Source organism: Pseudorca crassidens, chromosome 17 (assembly GCF_039906515.1).
Source record: "Pseudorca crassidens isolate mPseCra1 chromosome 17, mPseCra1.hap1, whole genome shotgun sequence".
Classification (NCBI taxonomy): domain Eukaryota; kingdom Metazoa; phylum Chordata; class Mammalia; order Artiodactyla; family Delphinidae; genus Pseudorca; species Pseudorca crassidens.
The window spans coordinates 52,441,980-52,459,727 of NC_090312.1; the positions used below are offsets into that span (position 1 = coordinate 52,441,980).

Consider the following 17,748-nt stretch of genomic DNA (forward strand, 5'->3'; position numbering starts at 1 on the left):
TTGCATAAGTGTTCTCTTACCTGCACTTTCTTTTTCTTTTAATTGCCTTTGCGCTTCAGGTCCCTGTTCGAGTGCCACTTGCCGCGGACCAGCCGGAGAAAGAGGATCTCACCGCCCAGGGTCAGAAGGGAAGGGGTAAGGAACTGAAGTAGCACTGACGGATGGGGTCAGAAGGACCAAGACAATTGATGGTTGCAAGGCAAATTTTATTGCGCTACAGTTGCAGATTATCTAGACTAGAAAAAGGAAGGTTGCCAGATGGTGGTTTACATTATCTACAGACTGTCTCGGCTTGAGGTTAACTTCCCTGGGAGGAAACCCATAAACCCAGAAGCATCAAAAATAACCTGCATGTGCAGGGGGGAGACAGCTTTGCTTGTCTCATTTTACATTCTTTCTGATCTCTGGGCCCTGGTGATTTATCTCCCATGGAATGGAACAAGGAGGGGAACAAGTAGGGACAGTCCCTTCGAGCAGCGGCGGCATGCCTGGCATGTCCTTACCTGCTCTCAAGGCTGACTGCTTCCCACACATATGTTGCCTTGTTTAAGCCTCAAGCCCTCGATCCTTTGCTGAAATACAATAATTTCATTCCTATGGTTTTCAATACCAAAAACTCAACCTCCAGGAGGGCTAAAGTCTAATTTGTACTCCAAACCAAGTAGCAGTGCAGTTCGCTACTACTGAGACTGAATCCATAAAGACTTCAAGACCACGTCCAGAAGACAAGTTATTATATATAATACCCTAGAAGGTCTGAAACATAATTATCATATACATAGCTGGTCCTTCAGAGCTTTTTACCTATAACATGTTTTTTGATGAAAGTTATTTAATGTACTGGAGATAACTGTGACTTACTGATCAAATATTTGAATACTTATACTTACCTGGGATTTCATTTCTGCTGAAAGAAAAAGGTAGAACAGGACTCACTAAAACAAACAAACAAACATTAGAAATGAAAGTAAAAGTCTTAACACACACTATGACTTTTGGAAGCAGCATAGAGGGGCAGTCAACGGTAAAACACTGGTGAAATAGGTCAAAACTCTAGGCCAAAAATCCATTATTATTATCATCAGTGACAGTACCACAACTGTGCCCTTCAGAATTAATAATCACTCCTAAGAATCTTCATTTGGCACCAGATGATGCGGTTAAGAGAAACACTCTGGGAGGTTTTGAATCAGACTTGGTTTTTTGTTAGCCAAGTTACAGGAGAATCTTTAAAGTGGGGGGAAGGGAAGAAGGAAACGGACCAGGAAAAGAATTTAAGCCATCATCTATAAACCAACAAAGCACTGATAGTTCCAAACATTATGTCAGACACTAAAATGACTGATATAGGCTCAAGTGGTTTATAAAACCTATAAAAAGACTACACCAGCAAAGTCCCCATTTATCTGTAGAGTTCAGAAACTAAAACAAGGAATATTTTAGCTTAAAAGTTTATCTCAAGAGAATCATACACACTTCACATGAATACAAATACCTGAAACCAAACATTTTTAAAAGCTCCAATACCCAAAATATAAAGAAAAATATTAATTCAGAAGACTCAATCAATCCATGATAATCACAAAATGGCTGGGCAATCTCTATCTCCCTTCCACACTAACCATCCATCCCATGGAAGACCAAGGGAGATCAGACCTTCCAGACTTACCTTCCAGACCTTCCAGACACCTGGCTGCTGCAAAATTCTATGGAGACTCCTTGTGGAACAGCAGTTTCCCATCTCTTGTGTCTCTCCCTATCGTGATCATGATCATGCAGGAAGCAAGTCTGGCTGTGCTATTTCTTATCATTGTCTGTCACCCATCTGCAGCATGGTATTGTACAGATAAGGAAAAAGTAGTTCCCTTTCCCCCAGAAGGTTGAGGCTCAGGTACAGGGTAATTCTCCTGTGCACACAGTCATTATTTAGGCCGACTCAGTGACTTCAACAGGCTTAATCATGTGATCAGGTTTGTTGCCAGCTGCGTAATGCTCCCACATCTGTAGATAGAGCCGCTCTAGGTCCATTGTGTATTGTTTGGTGTTGAACAGAGGGCTAGATGTTCTCTGCTTCCAGACTTTGCCACGAATTTTCTTCAGGTATTCTAGATCAGTTCCCAGTTTCACAGCTATGTCTTCATATTCTTGTCTATTTTGAGCAATAAGCTCAAGACAGCCTGAACAAGTGAGCTGGGAAGCTGCAACTCGGGAAGCAAGAGTCTCTCCTGGCATAGTCACCACGGGTGTCCCTGACCAAAGGACATCCATCCCTGTGGTGTGTCCATTACAGAGTGGAGTGTCCAAGCAGACATCAGCCAGCTGGCCTCTCCGAACATGTTCCTCCTTAGGAGCAACAGGTGAAAAAATGATACGGTTCTGGGGAAGGCCCATATTTTGTGCATACTGTTGAATATTAGGTTCTCCTACTGCTGGAAAACGCAACAGCCACAGTACACTATTGGGAACACGCTTCAGAATATTTGCCCACATCTGCAAAGTAGATGGGTCAATTTTATATAACTGATTGAAGTTACAGTACACAATGGCATCTTCCGGTAACCCGTACTGAGAACGTGTGGTTACAATAATGGTACGGGGAACCTCCTCTCCAATGGCAGCCTTAATGTTGATCTGGGTAGTTGCCAGTCCATTGCTAAGACTGAATCCATTAATTGTTATCTGAATTTGTCCTCTGTTAATCATTTCAATAACTGCCTCTGCAATAGTATTCATAGGAATGACAGGCATATTAAGAGCCGTATTACTGCTGTCTGCATTGTCTCCTCCATCAGGACATTTCATCTTGACAATCTGCACATCTGGGAGACTATCAAGAAATGCTTTGAGGTCGATGCCATTCAGCACAATCCGATTGTCACAAATGTGCCCATTGGACTTAAAATCGATGACTGCCTTCTTCTTCAGGTGAGGGAACATATTAGCATGATCACCAATAAAGAAAGTATGGGGCATATAAGCCAGTTTCTCAGAATACTGCTCAGCAACTTCAGCAGGTGAAGTTTCCTGATCAGTGATGATATAATCCATGAAAAGCACGCCACTGGTCCCAGGGTAGCCCAGCCACATTGCCTGAATAGGAGCTGGCCTGAGAGCAAAGAGTTCATTTCAAGCACCCCTGGTATAACCATTCATATTTACAAGGATGTGTATACCATCTTGATGGATGTGATCAGCTGCTTTCCCATTGCATGGAATCTGAGAAAGATCAATGAAATGATGGGCTTCTGCCATCACCTTCGCTTGGAAGTTTGTGCCATCATCTGGGCTCAGGGCATAACAGAATACCTCAAATTTATCAGGATTGTGCATGCCTGGAATAGACTGCATAAGATGAGAAGTAGGATGATTCCCAAAGTCAGAACTCACGTATCCTACACGCAGTCGACCATCACTGAGCTTCAAGTCTTTTGGATGTTCGTACGGTGGTTTATGAAAGACACTGATCTCATCCAAGCAGAGGTTCCCGTGGCTCTCAGCAATAGCCTTCCTGAAGCCATGAGAAAGAGGATAGAGCATACTATGATGAGGCTGCACAGAAGGCAACCTATTCTTCTCCAGCTGGTCAGCCACAATGCTGACCAACTTCTTCATTCGCTCATCATAGTCTGTCCAATCACAGACAATCTGCAGGCAATGAGCCAAATCATAATAAGCGTCAGGAAAATCAGGTTCAAGCTTCAGAGCAGTGCGATAAGAAGCAATTGCTTCTGGAATATTCCCTGAATACTTGTGAATGGAAGCCAGATTGCTGTGGGCATCCGCAAGTGCAGGGTTAATCTGAATGGCACGAGTATAACACTGCAAGCCTCCCTGAACATCCTGCATCTCCTTTAGAGTGTCTCCCATGTTACAGTAGGCATCAGCAAAGGTAGGACTGATTCGAACAGCCTCCTTATAATGCATCAGAGCTTCCTGCAGTTTTCCCTGCTGCTGCAATACACTTGCTAAATTTGAATGGGCAACAGCAAACTCTGGGAAGACTTCTAATGCTTTACAATACAAGCGAACTGCCTCTTCAAAGTTTCCCTGGTCTCCTTTGATATTGGCTAGGTTATTCAGAGAGTCTGCATGGGTGGGACACAGCCGCAGAGCTGTATTATAACACTCTTCTGCTTCGGCAACACTGCCCTTCTCTTCCAGAGCGTTGGCTAGGTAGCAGTAAGCATCAGGGAAATGTGGTTGCAATTCAATAGCTCACCTGTAGGTGTCTACTGCCAGATCTATGAGGCCTTGCTCATAGTATACACAAGCCAGGTTGGCATGTACCACTGCATGATTTGGGCTCAAGCTTAGGGCACAAAGGTAAGCTGCCACAGCTCTGTCAAAAATCCGTGCCTCTTTCAAGACATTTCCTAAATTGATATAAGCATCCAGAAAATTGGGGTCAAGGGTGACAGCCTTTTCAAAGTGATGAATTGCAAGCCAAATCTCCCCTTGTGCATTGAAAACACAGCCAAGATTACTCCAAGCTACTGCAAAGTTCGGTTGCGTCTCCATTGCTTTCAAATAACATGCCTTGGCTCCTTCCAAGCGACCCAGGGCTTTGAGCAGGTTCCCCAGGTCACTGCGAACACAGTACAAATCAGGATTGTACTGAAGAGCAGAGACGTAAGCTTGTACTGCCCCTTCCATGTCACCTGCTGCTACCAAAGCGGCTGCCAGGTTAATATAACCATTGATGAAATCTGGTTTGAGACGCAATGCATGCCGGTAATGCTCAAGTGCTTCCTGCAACTGCCCTCTTTCCTTGTACACATTCCCCAAATTCGAATAGGCTTCTGCCAGAAGAGGGTTCTGTTTAACTGCCAGAGTACTAAAGTGGGCAGATCTGTCCAGCCTTCGACACTGGAAGTGTAGAGATGAAAGTAATAAAAGTACTCCAGTATTGTCTGGCTCTTGTCTCCACAGCTGCATGCAGTGTCTCTCAGCTGCCTCAAAATCTCCTGCCTGATATTCTCGATGTGCCAACTCAGCTAACCCTTGGAAGGAAAGCATACGTTTCGTTGGTTCTGTGCTGTCGGCCACGTTGCCCACAGAAGACGCCATCTGGAGCTTCTGGAGAGAGAAAAGGGGGTAATTGAGTCCCGCTGCTGCCACTACTGGCAAGAATGTTTCTAGAGGTAGCAAATACGAGGGCAGCAGCCGTACCACTGCTTTGGCAGGCTTAAGCGGCAGCAACAGTTCCAGGCACCAAATCTTAGGAACTCTGGTTGGCCATCTACCTCTCACGCTCTTGAAATCTTAATTCTTAACCCTGCCCTCTTCCACCTAATTATTATTCTCCTAATCAGGGAATAAAAATTACCTATACACTTGCCTTAGAAGAAATCAAAAGTCAGTAGTCCAAACACTTTTCAAAATTTTGTTTTCTGTCCAGTTGGAAAGGAAATACATGATTGACTTTACTTCATCATTCATATAGTCGATGTGGAAAACATTAGGGCCGTGAATTTCAATACAGTAAGTTCAGAAAATTTTTAATTGGCCTTCCCAAACCACTAATAAGTAACCGATGTTGTATATAATGCTTAGAGACTGAGTTTGATATTTTAAAAGTTTTGAAAGGATTAGCTAATTTCTCATCATATTTCTCATGCCTCAAACCTGAGTATTATTTTTTAAAAAATAAATTTATTTATCTTTATTTATTTATTTTTATTTTGGCTGCGTTGGGTCTTCAATGCTACGTGCAGACTTTCTCTAGTTGCGGCGAGCGGGGGCTACTCTTTGTTGCGGTGCCCGGGCTTCTCATCACAGCAGTTTCTATTGTTGTTCCACAACTCTATGGGTTCCTTTTTAGGTCCTATGAAGAACCCTAGAAATTAGTTCATGGAATTATAGGTTTTTGCAAAATTGTCAAAAGTGAGATATTTTAACTTCCATCAGGTAAGACCAGCGTCTCTTTCTTTGCCAATTTTCCTTCTATCATATTCCGCTATGTTGGATCATACTGGAATGGCCACAGGCTTTTTTGAAATCTGGCTAAGGAGATTTTCTTTTTTCTGTGGTACGCGGGCCTCTCACTGTTGTGGCCTCTCCCGTTGTGGAGCACAGGCTCTGGACGCACAGGCTCAGCGGCCATGGCTCATGGGCCTAGCCGCTCCGCGGCATGTGGGATCTTCCCGGACCGGGACGAACCTGTGTCCCCTGCGTCGGCAGGTGGACTCTCAACCACTGCGCCACCAGGGAAGCCCTAAGGAGATGTTTTAAGTGAGGCTATTATGTGATTTTCAGACACCGCCATATGTAATTGACTATATACTATCCCATTACAGGAATAACTTCCAGTACTCATACTGACTACTCTACTGACTTAACCTAGCACAAGACACAGAAGCATAAGGACAAAAACCACCTTACAATATAGCCATGTCTTGCACTTCACAGCTCTCAAAGCATGTGCGTTTGAAGAAGAAAAAAAGAACTGAAAAGTACAAAACCAGAAGCTATTCTGTGGAAAATTATTTCAATCATCAGGCATGTGAAAGATAAGTCAAAGATTCAGTTCTCATCAAGCTTAGTCAAAACGGAAATTTTCTTCTGTCAAGAATATACTCCAGGGGCTTCCCTGATGGCGCAGTGGTTAAGAAGCCACCTGCCAATGCAGGGGACAAGGGTTTGAGCCCTGGTCCGGGAAGATCCCACATGCCACGGAGCAACTAAGCTGGTGCGCCACAACTACGGAACCTGCGCTCTAGAGCCCGTGAGCCACGACTATTGAGCCTGCGAGCCACAACCACTGAAGCCTCCATGCCTAGCACCTGTGCTCTGCAACAAGAGAAGCCACCGCAATGAGAAGCTTGTGCACCGCAACGAAGAGTAGCCCCCAGTCCCTGCAAGTAGAGAAAGCCTGCCTGCGCACAGCAACGAAGACCCAACACAGCCAAAAATACATAAATACATAAATAAATAAATAAATAAATGAATATACTCCATCAACAATGTGTGTAATGGAATGGTGTGAATGAGTGTTTTATCAGAATCCCTGTAATGCACAAACCTATAGCAGTATTGAAATCAGTAATGCATTTATAATAGTAAATATTTATGAGGAAGTAATCCATAGAGGTTTTCTCTAAGTTAACAATGAAAATTAATGTGACATTATCAATAATAAATTGTGAAGCTGAAATAAACTTTTCTAAACTATTAATAACTAGAAGCAAATTCTAATCAACCATGTTACAAGAAATCTATGTCTAAAAACTACAAAGTTTATTTCTTAAAATTTTATTTCGAAAATACATAAACTGTCGTATGAGGAGGCAGTTAAAGAATATATAGCTAAAAGAGTGGGGGAAAAGTTTTATAGAGACACATCTGGCAGTAGTTCATTTTTAAATGTCATTTTTCTAGATTTTGTGACACCTATAGTATTGATATTTGAAAGCATTTAAAAAATTGTAATTCGAAGATTTGCTACTTCCAGGTAGAATAAAATATTTTGAAGCAAAACAACGTTTCCACTGAGAAAAACAAAAAAAGCCAAATAAAATAGCCAGCATTCAATCAAAAAGTTCTAGACAAACCAAGAGATAGAATCATATGGCTAAAATTCTAAGAAAAGAACAGATAATACAAAAATATTTATATAAGATATTGGGTATCTTTATCAGGAAAAGTCTTTATCAAGAAAAGACTTTAACATTCAGCCGGCCGGTCGGCGAGACGGGCTTTCCGTCTTAGAACCATGGCCCAGTTTGTCCGTAACCTCGCGGAGAAGGCCCCGGCGCTGGTCAGCGCTGCTGTGACTTACTCGAAGCCTCGATTGGCCACATTTTGGCACTATGCCAAGGTTGAGCTGGTTCCTCCAACCCCTGCTGAGATCCCTACAGCTATTCAGAGCTTGAAAAAAATTATCAATAGTGCTCAAACTGGTAGCTTCAAACAGCTTACAGTTAAGGAAGCTCTACTGACTGGTTTGGTGGCCACTGAGGTGTGGATGTGGTTTTATGTTGGTGAGATCATAGGCAAGCGTGGCATCATTGGCTATAATGTTTGAAGACCAGTCTTTGCTTTATTATTTGGGTGTTCTTGGACCATGTGTGAGCAGACTGCTATTTGAATAAAATAAGACAATGTGTCAAAAAAAAAAAAAAAAGAAAAGACTTTAAAATCATCAGAATTAATATTATATTTTATTTATTTGTATATTTATATATAGATATTTATATAAAGAACTTAAAGATAAAGCCCTAGTTAAGGCAGTGACAAGAGCAGTAGCAGTGGGAGTGAAAAGAAATGGTTATATTCAAGCATATTTTGTCAGGAAAAGTCCAAGATCAATTGTCTGACTGCATACATGGGATGGATAGACGGAGTGGGAAAAATCGAAGTTAACTATAGAGGTTCTAGTGAAGATGGGGTTGCCGTCACCCAACCCAAGGGGCTGCGATCATCCCCAAGGTCTAGGAGACTCAAAGGGAAGGTCATGGTCAGAGGCAAAGTTAATTGGTGGGAAAATAAGACTCCCAGTCTCTCCATCTCCTTATACCAGTTTTTTTTTTTAACATCTTTATTGGAGTATAATTGTTTTACAATGGTGTGTTAGTTTCTGCTTTATAACAAAGTAAATCAGTTATACATATGTCCCCATATCTCCTCCCTCTTGCATCTCCCTCCCTCCCACCCTCCCTATCCCACCCCTCTAGGTGGTCACAAAGCACCGAGCGCATCTCCCTGTGCTATGCGGAAGCTTCCCACTAGCTATCTATTCCTTATACCAGTTTTGTTTTTCTGCTCATATACGTAGCAGCATTTCATTCAAGGGGAAAGTCATTGATCTGACTGGTCAAATTAAACAACATAGTTCAAGGCATATTTACAGTGGTTAGTTCCTCCACAATTTAGAAAGTCACATTCACAAGTTCCCTCTTCCTACGCCGCAGAACACATTGGCCATTCCTCCAAAGTTTCCACTCCACAGAGTGGACCAGAGATGACGTGAGCCCAGAACTGACAGCTTGGCATGAGATGGTGTCAGCCCCACGTAGAGCTCTGGCATAAGTTATAACCCAACCCAGCTCTACAGAGAGCTCTGCATGGAATGCTGGGAGTAAACTCAGCCATAATAATGGGATTCTGTTTTTCATTTGCTTTTCTTCCTTGCTTAACTTTCCCTGGCCACTCTGACAAACGAACTTTCAGGCATTCCTGGGCCACTCACTAACTTTATTCCATTTAATCTCATCCAGATTCCCAAGAAAATTACTAACTATAAGGAGGGAAATTTGGAACATGGTGAGTTTTAGATGCCTGAAATATACAGGTCATTGAATCCAGTTAAGTAGCAAATTATCTGGATCTCAAATATGCCAGTAGAATAGCAGACTAAGCTCAATTTAATATACTCTTACTGGAGACACATGTAAATTCTGGGTCAATTTTGAAAAAGTTAAGAGCACATAGCTGAGATTAAAAGAAAGAAAGGAACACCTGCATGTTTCAGAAAGTAACAGAGAAATTAAATCCAGAGAAAGAAGAGCGGACTGATGTCTGTGGGTTCCGTTCCTTAGTATAGGCCTTATGTAAATAGGGGCTGGAGCTAGAAATCTAACATTACCTTGAGGCCAGGAATTTAGACTCAGGATGGAACAATATTGAGAAGTTGGTACAGATATCCTACAGAAATTTCATGAGGAACTGCTTAGTCCATTAAGAGGGCCAAGGGAGGTGGTGAGGAAGATTGATATCTCTTGAAAATCTTCAGGTACAGAAAACATCAACACCTCTGAAAAGTAGGCCTCTCCTTCCCAGCGTTGTGATGCCCAGGTTGTCACTAACCTGTAAGGCTCTGTATGAATCAGAAACTGCAAGGAGAGTAATTCAAAGAAAAACAGATGCAGGATGGGTGTGGCAATAAATCCTAGCACCCTATCAGAAACAAAATTAAAACCACTCTAAAGCGAAATTTTAACAAACCAGAGCAGATATATCCTAACCAGAATAGAATAATAATTCTCAGGAAGTTACTTTAGTTATTTAAGTAATATTCAATGCATTTCCATGGCCAGGCCCTTTTGAAGAATTCTAAAACATATACAAACAATTCGTTTACATCTTATATATCCCACCATCCAGAGCAAAATTCACTTAAGTACTGTACTGGTGGAAAACGGGCAGCTCTATGGAGACAATAAAAAGGTGTTTACCATCAAAAAATGTCAAGGTAAGAAAGATAATGTCTAATTTTTAATTATCCTGTGGTTTATTGAAATCTTTTGGAAACCCAAAATAGAGAAAACCTAGCAGGCAATGAAGACTTAAATATTTAGAGATTTATCAACTCATTTATAAAAGCTTTATTAATCTCTTCTTTTAATACCATTCCGGAGAGGTATAAATGTGTCCAGTGATAGGGTTGAAGAAGCCTGAGAGAATTTCAATTGTTTACTATTCTTGGTCAGCTATTAAGACCTTTCAGGAGCATCTTGATTTTCATGGCATCATCCAACAAAAAGCAGGATATTTTACAGAAAGTCCTGGTCCACTTTTTGGCTTGCTTTTGTGTTTATGTTTTTGGTTTTCTCACATTGGGCGGTACATTAGGCTACCTATTGCATACTCCCTCATTCATGCATGCATTCATTCAAACAATATTTACTGAGTTGAGATATTTAATTAACACCCAATAAATGATGTTTAGATGAATGAATGCGCTTTTTATCAAAGTAAGTGTAAGTACTGAGAAAAATTACAGAATGTATGATCCCAGCCCCACAAAAGCGTATAATTGTGTTGAGGATATAACATATGCTGATGAAATAACTAATATACCATATTGGACAGTCTCTAAGTTCAAAAATGAGTTTTTATAAATAATCAGAGCCTAAGGAGGACAAAGAAGGGACAGTTCATTATGCGTTGAATCTATCAATAAATGTACATTTCAGATGAGATTTGAGATTGACCTTAAAGAAAGAAGAGGACTTAGATATATGAACAGAGAACAAAAAAGGCATGGTGATAGCATGTGCATAGATAGTGTGGCCAATATTTATGTTCTTCATTAAAGACAGTCAGAGATAACCCAAATGTAACTGTTTCCATGGGTCCATTCTCAGTATCCAAACAAAATGGCAAATCCTATCCTAGTAAAACTAATGAAAAACACAGTCTTTAACAAAGCGATTGTGAAGGAAAGGGGGAGAGAAAGGCTTGCATCCCACACCACACAACAAAACTTATTTAATTATGTTTCATTTTCTCCTTCCGAAAATTTCCTCTCCCTCTCTCTGTACGTCTCTCTTCTCCCACATCTGGCCACACTCTACCAGTCACCTTTCCAGATCTTTCCAGAACTCTCCATCCTAGTTTCATTATGTCAGAAGTTGAACATCTCACAGGTCTCCAGGATGCATCCTCATCACTTATTCCACAAAGACAAACAAAGGACACTTCTCAGGATCACGTTTCTTGGAAGGAAGAAGTCACGAGGAGTGATTATAAATAATATAAGGTGAAGAGCAGTGACTTAAAATACCATTTTTCCTCTTAGAATGTGAATTCAGGGAACTTTGGGAAAGTAGAAAATCTAGAAAGAATTCATTGATAATTATTTATTTTCAATGAATAAAATAAATTGTAATAATAGGGCTAAACTCTGACAGATTAACTTTTTCAAAAGTTGCTTTCACACACCTTCACTATTGGGATGTTTGATAAACACATCTTTCTTCTTTCTTTGCAGATACTGGCACCAAACTTTCAAACAATAAGAACCTTCCCATAAGTCCCTTGCCAGGCAAGATTAAGGTATAACAATCCAAACAGATTTTTGAAGAAGATAACTGGTTGAAAGCACAGGAAAAGAGCTAGGTTTCTCTTTTTCAACAGTCACATAATGAGTCATGTGGGAATTGGTTTACAAAGTCTCTCTCCATGAGGGGCTAAGGTTAAGATTAGAACTTCTGAGGCCAGAAGAGCAAAATAACTACAACAACACACATATTTTCAAGAGCCGCCCTTTGGTTGTGAGGGATTGATTTTTCCCACGCTTTTTTCAGCAACCCAACTGGTGTCTTTAGTAAATGACATAAGAGAATACAGTGTGGCCAAGAAGGCTTAGATTTCCTTAGCCCCAAGTCAGATATTCTCAAGTGACTGTCCACTCAAATTAAAAAGAGAGATTTACAAGAGGAAACTGGATACAACTGAGTGTACTTTTATTTCAACCCTTTATCTGAATGTTTTGTTTTGATTTCAGTTCTCCACTGAAGTTGCCTACATTAATATATTTTTAAGAACATTTCCTTAAGTTGAAGTATTCATTCAGTATATTCATTTACTATAATTGAGAAAAGCCAAATGACTTAGGCAAATTCATTTCTATATTGCCACAGCAGTGTATTGTGAACTAAATGACACCTGGCAGTTCTTTACTCAGATACTAACTCAATTAGAAGGCAGAACAAGGATACCTACCCATTCAGGGAAGGAAACGTCACTTAGCCTCTGTAGCTGTCTTAGGTCTCTTATCATCACAGTAGCAAACTGAAGACTAAAAACCATACGATCATCTCAATAGATGCAGAAAAAGCTTTTGAAAAAATTCAATATCCATTCATGGTAAAAACTCTCCAGAAAGTGGGCATAGAGGGAACATACCTCAACATAATAAAGGCCAAAAATGACAAGCCCACAGCTAACATACTCAATGGTGAAAAGCTGAAAGCATTTCCCCTAAGATCAGGAACAAGACAAGGATGCCCACTCTCACCACTTTTATTGAACAGAGTTTTGGAAGTCCTCGCCACAGCAATCAGACAAGAAAAAATAAATAAATAAAAGGACTCCAAAATGAAAAGGAAAAAGTAAAACTGTCCCTGTTTGCAGATGGCATGATACATAGAAAATCTGAAAGACACCATCAAAAACCTATTCGAGCTCAAACATGAACTTGGTAAACTTGCAGGATACAATAGATTTCTATATATAAATTTTGTATTTCTATACACTCACAGTGAACTATCAGAAAGAGAAATTAAGGAAACAATCCCATTTACAATCGCATAAAAAAGAATAAAATACATAAGAATAAACCTGCCTAAGGAGGTAAAAGACCTGTACCCAGGAAACTATATGACACTCATAAAAGAAATGAAAGATGACACAAACAGCTGGAAAGATATACCATGGTCACGGATTGGAAGAATTAATATTGTTAACATGACCATCATACCCAAGGAAATCTACGGATTCAGTGTAGTCTGTATCAACATATCAAGGGCATTTTCCACAGACCTAGAATAAATAATTTTAAAGTTTGTGTGGAAACACAAAAGATCCTGAATAGCTAAAACAGTCTTGAGAAAGAAGAACACAACTAGAGGAATCATGCTCCCTGGCTTCAGACTGTGCTACAAACCTACAGTAATCAAAACAGTATGGTACCGGCACAAAAACATCCATCACTGGAACAGAATAGAGAGTCCAGAAAGAAACCTATGCACTTATGGTCAATGAATCTATGACAAAGGAGGCAAGAATATGTAATGGAGAAAAGTCTGGGCTTCCTTAGGGATGGTTTCATCAATTAATTTGTTTTCTTAAATGGACCATACTTTTCCATGTCTTTGTATACCTTGTGAGTTTTTTGGTTGAACATTTGGCTTTCAAATATTGTAATGGGGTGTCTATGGAAATCAGATTCTCCCACTTTCCCAGGGTTTTCTGGGCTTTGGATTGTTGAAGGCTGTAGTAGTCTGTTTGTTTAGGGACCTTTCCAAACTAGTTTTGCAATGACTGTACCCCTTATCGTATGTAGGCACTGAAGTCTCTGTTCCTTCAGTTCATGTTTAGCTAATGTTTTGACAGAGATGTCCTTGAATTCCTGCACCTAAGACAAACAAAAACAAATATACACAAGCACATCCACATGCACACTCAAAACCACACACCTCTCCCCATTGTGCAGATTGCTGGATCACTCCTTAACATTTAGCTGACCTGCACTGAGTTCAGGGCTCAGCCCATGGTAAAAGCTTAGAGACTCCTCTGGTGTTTTCAGAACATGCATCTTATCTTGAGTATGCATGTGGCTTTCTTAATTTCTCTGGACACATGTGTACTTTTTGTATGTTCTAAGTTCCCAAAGAATCTCCCCCAACTTTTGCTCCTGCATCTTATATGGTCTATTGTATTTCAATGCACAGTCTTCTGCCTCAGCCATCTGTGCTTTGTCAGTTCACCTTGCACTTTTTTTGAGCAATGACTGCTGCTTTTCCAGACTGTGTTCCAGGTGAGCTAAGACAGAGATAAGCATCTTGTGTCAGTCCTTCAGGTAGCTCCCAGACAGGTTAGAACAGATATACATAATAATCCGAGAGTATGGGCTCTTCTGCTCCCTCCTGAAGCAGGATTGAGGGCCCCATACTACGAATGGTCTGCTGCTACTTTAAGACTATCACTGCATTAAGACCCCACCACTTTAAGACCATCACTACACTAAGTGTAGATGGGGCAAGGGCAAGTAAAAATGCCACAAAGCTTTCCTGCCATTTTCAAATTGCCCCTTCCCTGGTTCAGTATGTGTTTGGTTGCTGTAAATCTTTGCCTGATTTCAGGACTAAGAGAAACTCAAGGAACGCCACAACAAGAAACAGTATAATCAAACTCTCAGATGCCAAAAGACAGAGAAAGAATCTTTACTCCCAAAGGAGAAAGAAAAAACAAACTTGTTACAAAGCAGGGATCCTCAAAAAGGTTCATAGCTAATTTCCTATCTGAAACCACGGAAGAGGCCAGACATATTTAAAGTGCTGAAAGAAAAAAATTGTCCACCAAGAATTCTATATTTAGCCAAACTGGTTTCAAAACTTAGGGAGAAATTAACACATTCCCAGATGAACAAAGGCTGAGGGCGTTTGTTTTACAACTTCCTACCACTGCCCTATGACAAATGCTAAATTGAACCTTCAGGTTGAAATGAAAGGACACTAGACAGCAACTCGAAGCTGTATAAAGAAATAGAAATCTCCAGTAAAGATAAATACATGGGCAGATACTAAAGCCAGTATTGTGCTACTGGCTTGTAACTCTACTTTTTATTTCTTACATGATTGAAAAAACAAATGCATAAAATAATCATAAATCCATGTTATTGGGCTCACAAAGTATAAAGGTGTAATTTGTGACAACAATAATGTAAGGAGGATGAATGGAACTGTAGAGGAACAGAGTTTCTGTGTGCTATTGAAGTTGGTTACAATTCAAATGATACTGGTTGAACTTTACAAGGGTAAATGTAATCTTCTTGATAACCACAAAGAAAATATCAATAGACTATATGCAAAAAGAAATGAAAAAGGAATCAAGAGTTCACTACAAGAAAATCGGCTAAGCACAGAAGAAGTCAGTAATGGAGTAAATGAGGGGCAAAAAATGCATAAGACATACAGAAAACAGCCAGGAAACAGACAGAATTAAGTTCTTCCTCATCAGTAATATTTGAAGAAGTGGATTAAGCTCTCCAATAAAAAGATAAATATTGGCAGAGTGGACCTTAAAAACATCCATAATCCAAGTATATGCTGTCCGCAAAAAACTCACTTGATTTCAAGAGACACAAGTTGGTTGAAAGTTAAAGCACAGAATAAAATATCCCATGCAAATAGTAACAAAAAGAAAGAAAGAGAGAGAAAGAAAAAGGAAGGAAGGAAGGAAGGAAGGAAGGAAGGAAGGAAGGAAGATAGATCTGGGATGGCTACGTTAATATCACACAAAATAAACTTTAAATCAAAAACTATCACAAGAGGAAAATGAGGACACTATATGTTGATAACAAGTTCAATCTATCAAGAAGATATAACAACTATAAACATATATGTACCAAACATCCCCCAAATATGTGAAGCAGACATTGACAGAATTGAAGGAAGAAATAGATAGTTCTAAAATAATAGTTGGAGATCAATACCTTGCTTTCAATAATGGATTAACACATCTAGACAGAAGATCAGTAGAGAGGTTAGGGGACTGAATAACACATTTAACCAACTAAACCTAACAGCCATATATAGATCACTCCACTCAACAACAGCAGAATACACATTTTTCTCAAGTACACATGGAACATTCTCCAGGAAAGACCATATGTTACGCCACTATACAAGTACCAATACATTTTTAAGAAACTGAAATCATACAAAGTATCTTCTTTAGCCACAGTGAAATGAAGGTAGAAATCAATAACAGAACCATTGGTAGCCATTTCCCATCATGCCTGCCACACATGATATAAAGCAATGAAGGGGAAAACATACTTGACCATTTAGAAAAGTGGCAAAGAGGACATACCATTGACACAGAGGGTGTGCTGTTTCCCGTTGTCAGAGATAGAAATAAATTAGCATCATTTATTCATTAGTGTGTTAATTTCTTGGTCAATCATTGCGCAGCCAGTGTTTCTGCCTGATGGGAAGTTTTCCTATACTCAGTGTTGAGTGGAGACAACCTTGAAAGGGACATTTAAAAGGATTATACTGTGATGGGCTTAGCAGTACCCTTCCTCCTATGCCAGTATTTAGGCTGGGGTATTTCCATGTAGTGTGTACAATCGTAGGCCCCAGGTCACCAGAATTTAGTTGGATTCGTTTTGTTAATACATTCCCTCAGTACTTTGTCTTTTATTTGACTGTTGCATTTACTTCATTCTTTATTACCACTGCAAAACAACTTTGTTTCCTGTTCAGATGCCAAAAAATGGATATCAATACCTCCTGAGTTTTACACATCACAGGTCTGTTTTACATATCAGAGACAGAGACAGCAACTATTTCCAATGACTTTGAGACATGCTTTGAAAATGTGATTAACATGTGGAGTGTTGAAATGTGTGTCGAGCTCATTATACTTGCTCTAAAAGGTTTCAAACTGCAAAGATTTAAAAATCTTTATCTTTGAATAGTTTTCCTGTGCTGTCCCTTTGTGTCAGACTGTTAATGTGCAGTCTGGAACCTTCAAATAATATGGCTTTGTAACCAATTATTTTCATGTTGTTTTATCCACAGAGAATCTTTTTTTAATAAATTTATTTATTTTTGGCTGTGTTGGGTGTTTGTTGCTGCACATGGGCTTTCTCTAGTTGGGGCGAGTGGGGGTTACTCTACATTGTGGTGTGCGGGCTCCTCATTGCTGTGCCTTCTCTCGTTGCGGAGCACGGGCTCTAGGCGCTAGGGTTTCAGTAGTTGTGGCAAGTGGGCTTCAGTAGTTGTGGCTCAGTGGCCCTAGAGCACAGGTTCAGTAGTTGTGGCGCACGGGCTTAGTTGCTCCGCGGCATGTGGGATCTTCCCAGACCAGGGCCCGAACCAGTCCCCTGCACTGGCAGGAGGATTCCCACCCACTGTGCCACCAGGGAAGTCCCCACACAGAGAATCTTAAGGTCAAAACATACAACTCGATTAACTACACTTCCTCCTGTTTACATTTCCCTCATCTTTTCTTCATCTTCTGTCTATGTTTCCTTGGCCCTGTTTATATTAAGTGCTTTTGCCATTATATTTGATTGTCTGTATTCCGGTGAGTTACCACAATGCTTTATGAGACATGGTAGGATATAAATGCATTTTATATATATATATATATATATATATATATATATATATATATATATGTATATATATATGTATGTATGTAGTTTGCTTGAATGCAGTGTTTTTTGTTTTCTGTACTGAATTCATTAGCATGGGTCGGTATAAAATTTAGCATAGGTCAATATGTAATTTGTAA

The 17,748-nt window shown here is 40.0% G+C and overlaps 2 long non-coding RNA genes and 2 pseudogenes across 2 annotated transcripts in view; 2 read left to right on the top strand and 2 right to left on the bottom strand.

The window, feature by feature from the left end:
• The window catches only part of LOC137210268 (uncharacterized), a 291,880-nt gene that overhangs the window by 257,176 nt on the left and 16,956 nt on the right, over window positions 1-17,748 (bottom strand). The gene's annotated exons all lie outside the window — the stretch shown is intronic.
• The window catches only part of LOC137210251 (UDP-N-acetylglucosamine--peptide N-acetylglucosaminyltransferase 110 kDa subunit pseudogene), a 632,586-nt pseudogene continuing 616,106 nt past the window's right edge, over window positions 1,269-17,748 (bottom strand).
• Window positions 2,796-17,065, top strand: LOC137210261 (uncharacterized). The gene is made up of 3 exons (XR_010936431.1): window positions 2,796-2,925; window positions 4,930-5,094; window positions 11,711-17,065. It is a non-coding gene; the product is annotated as an uncharacterized lncRNA (long non-coding RNA).
• Window positions 7,651-8,127, top strand: LOC137210255 (ATP synthase subunit g, mitochondrial pseudogene; annotated as a pseudogene).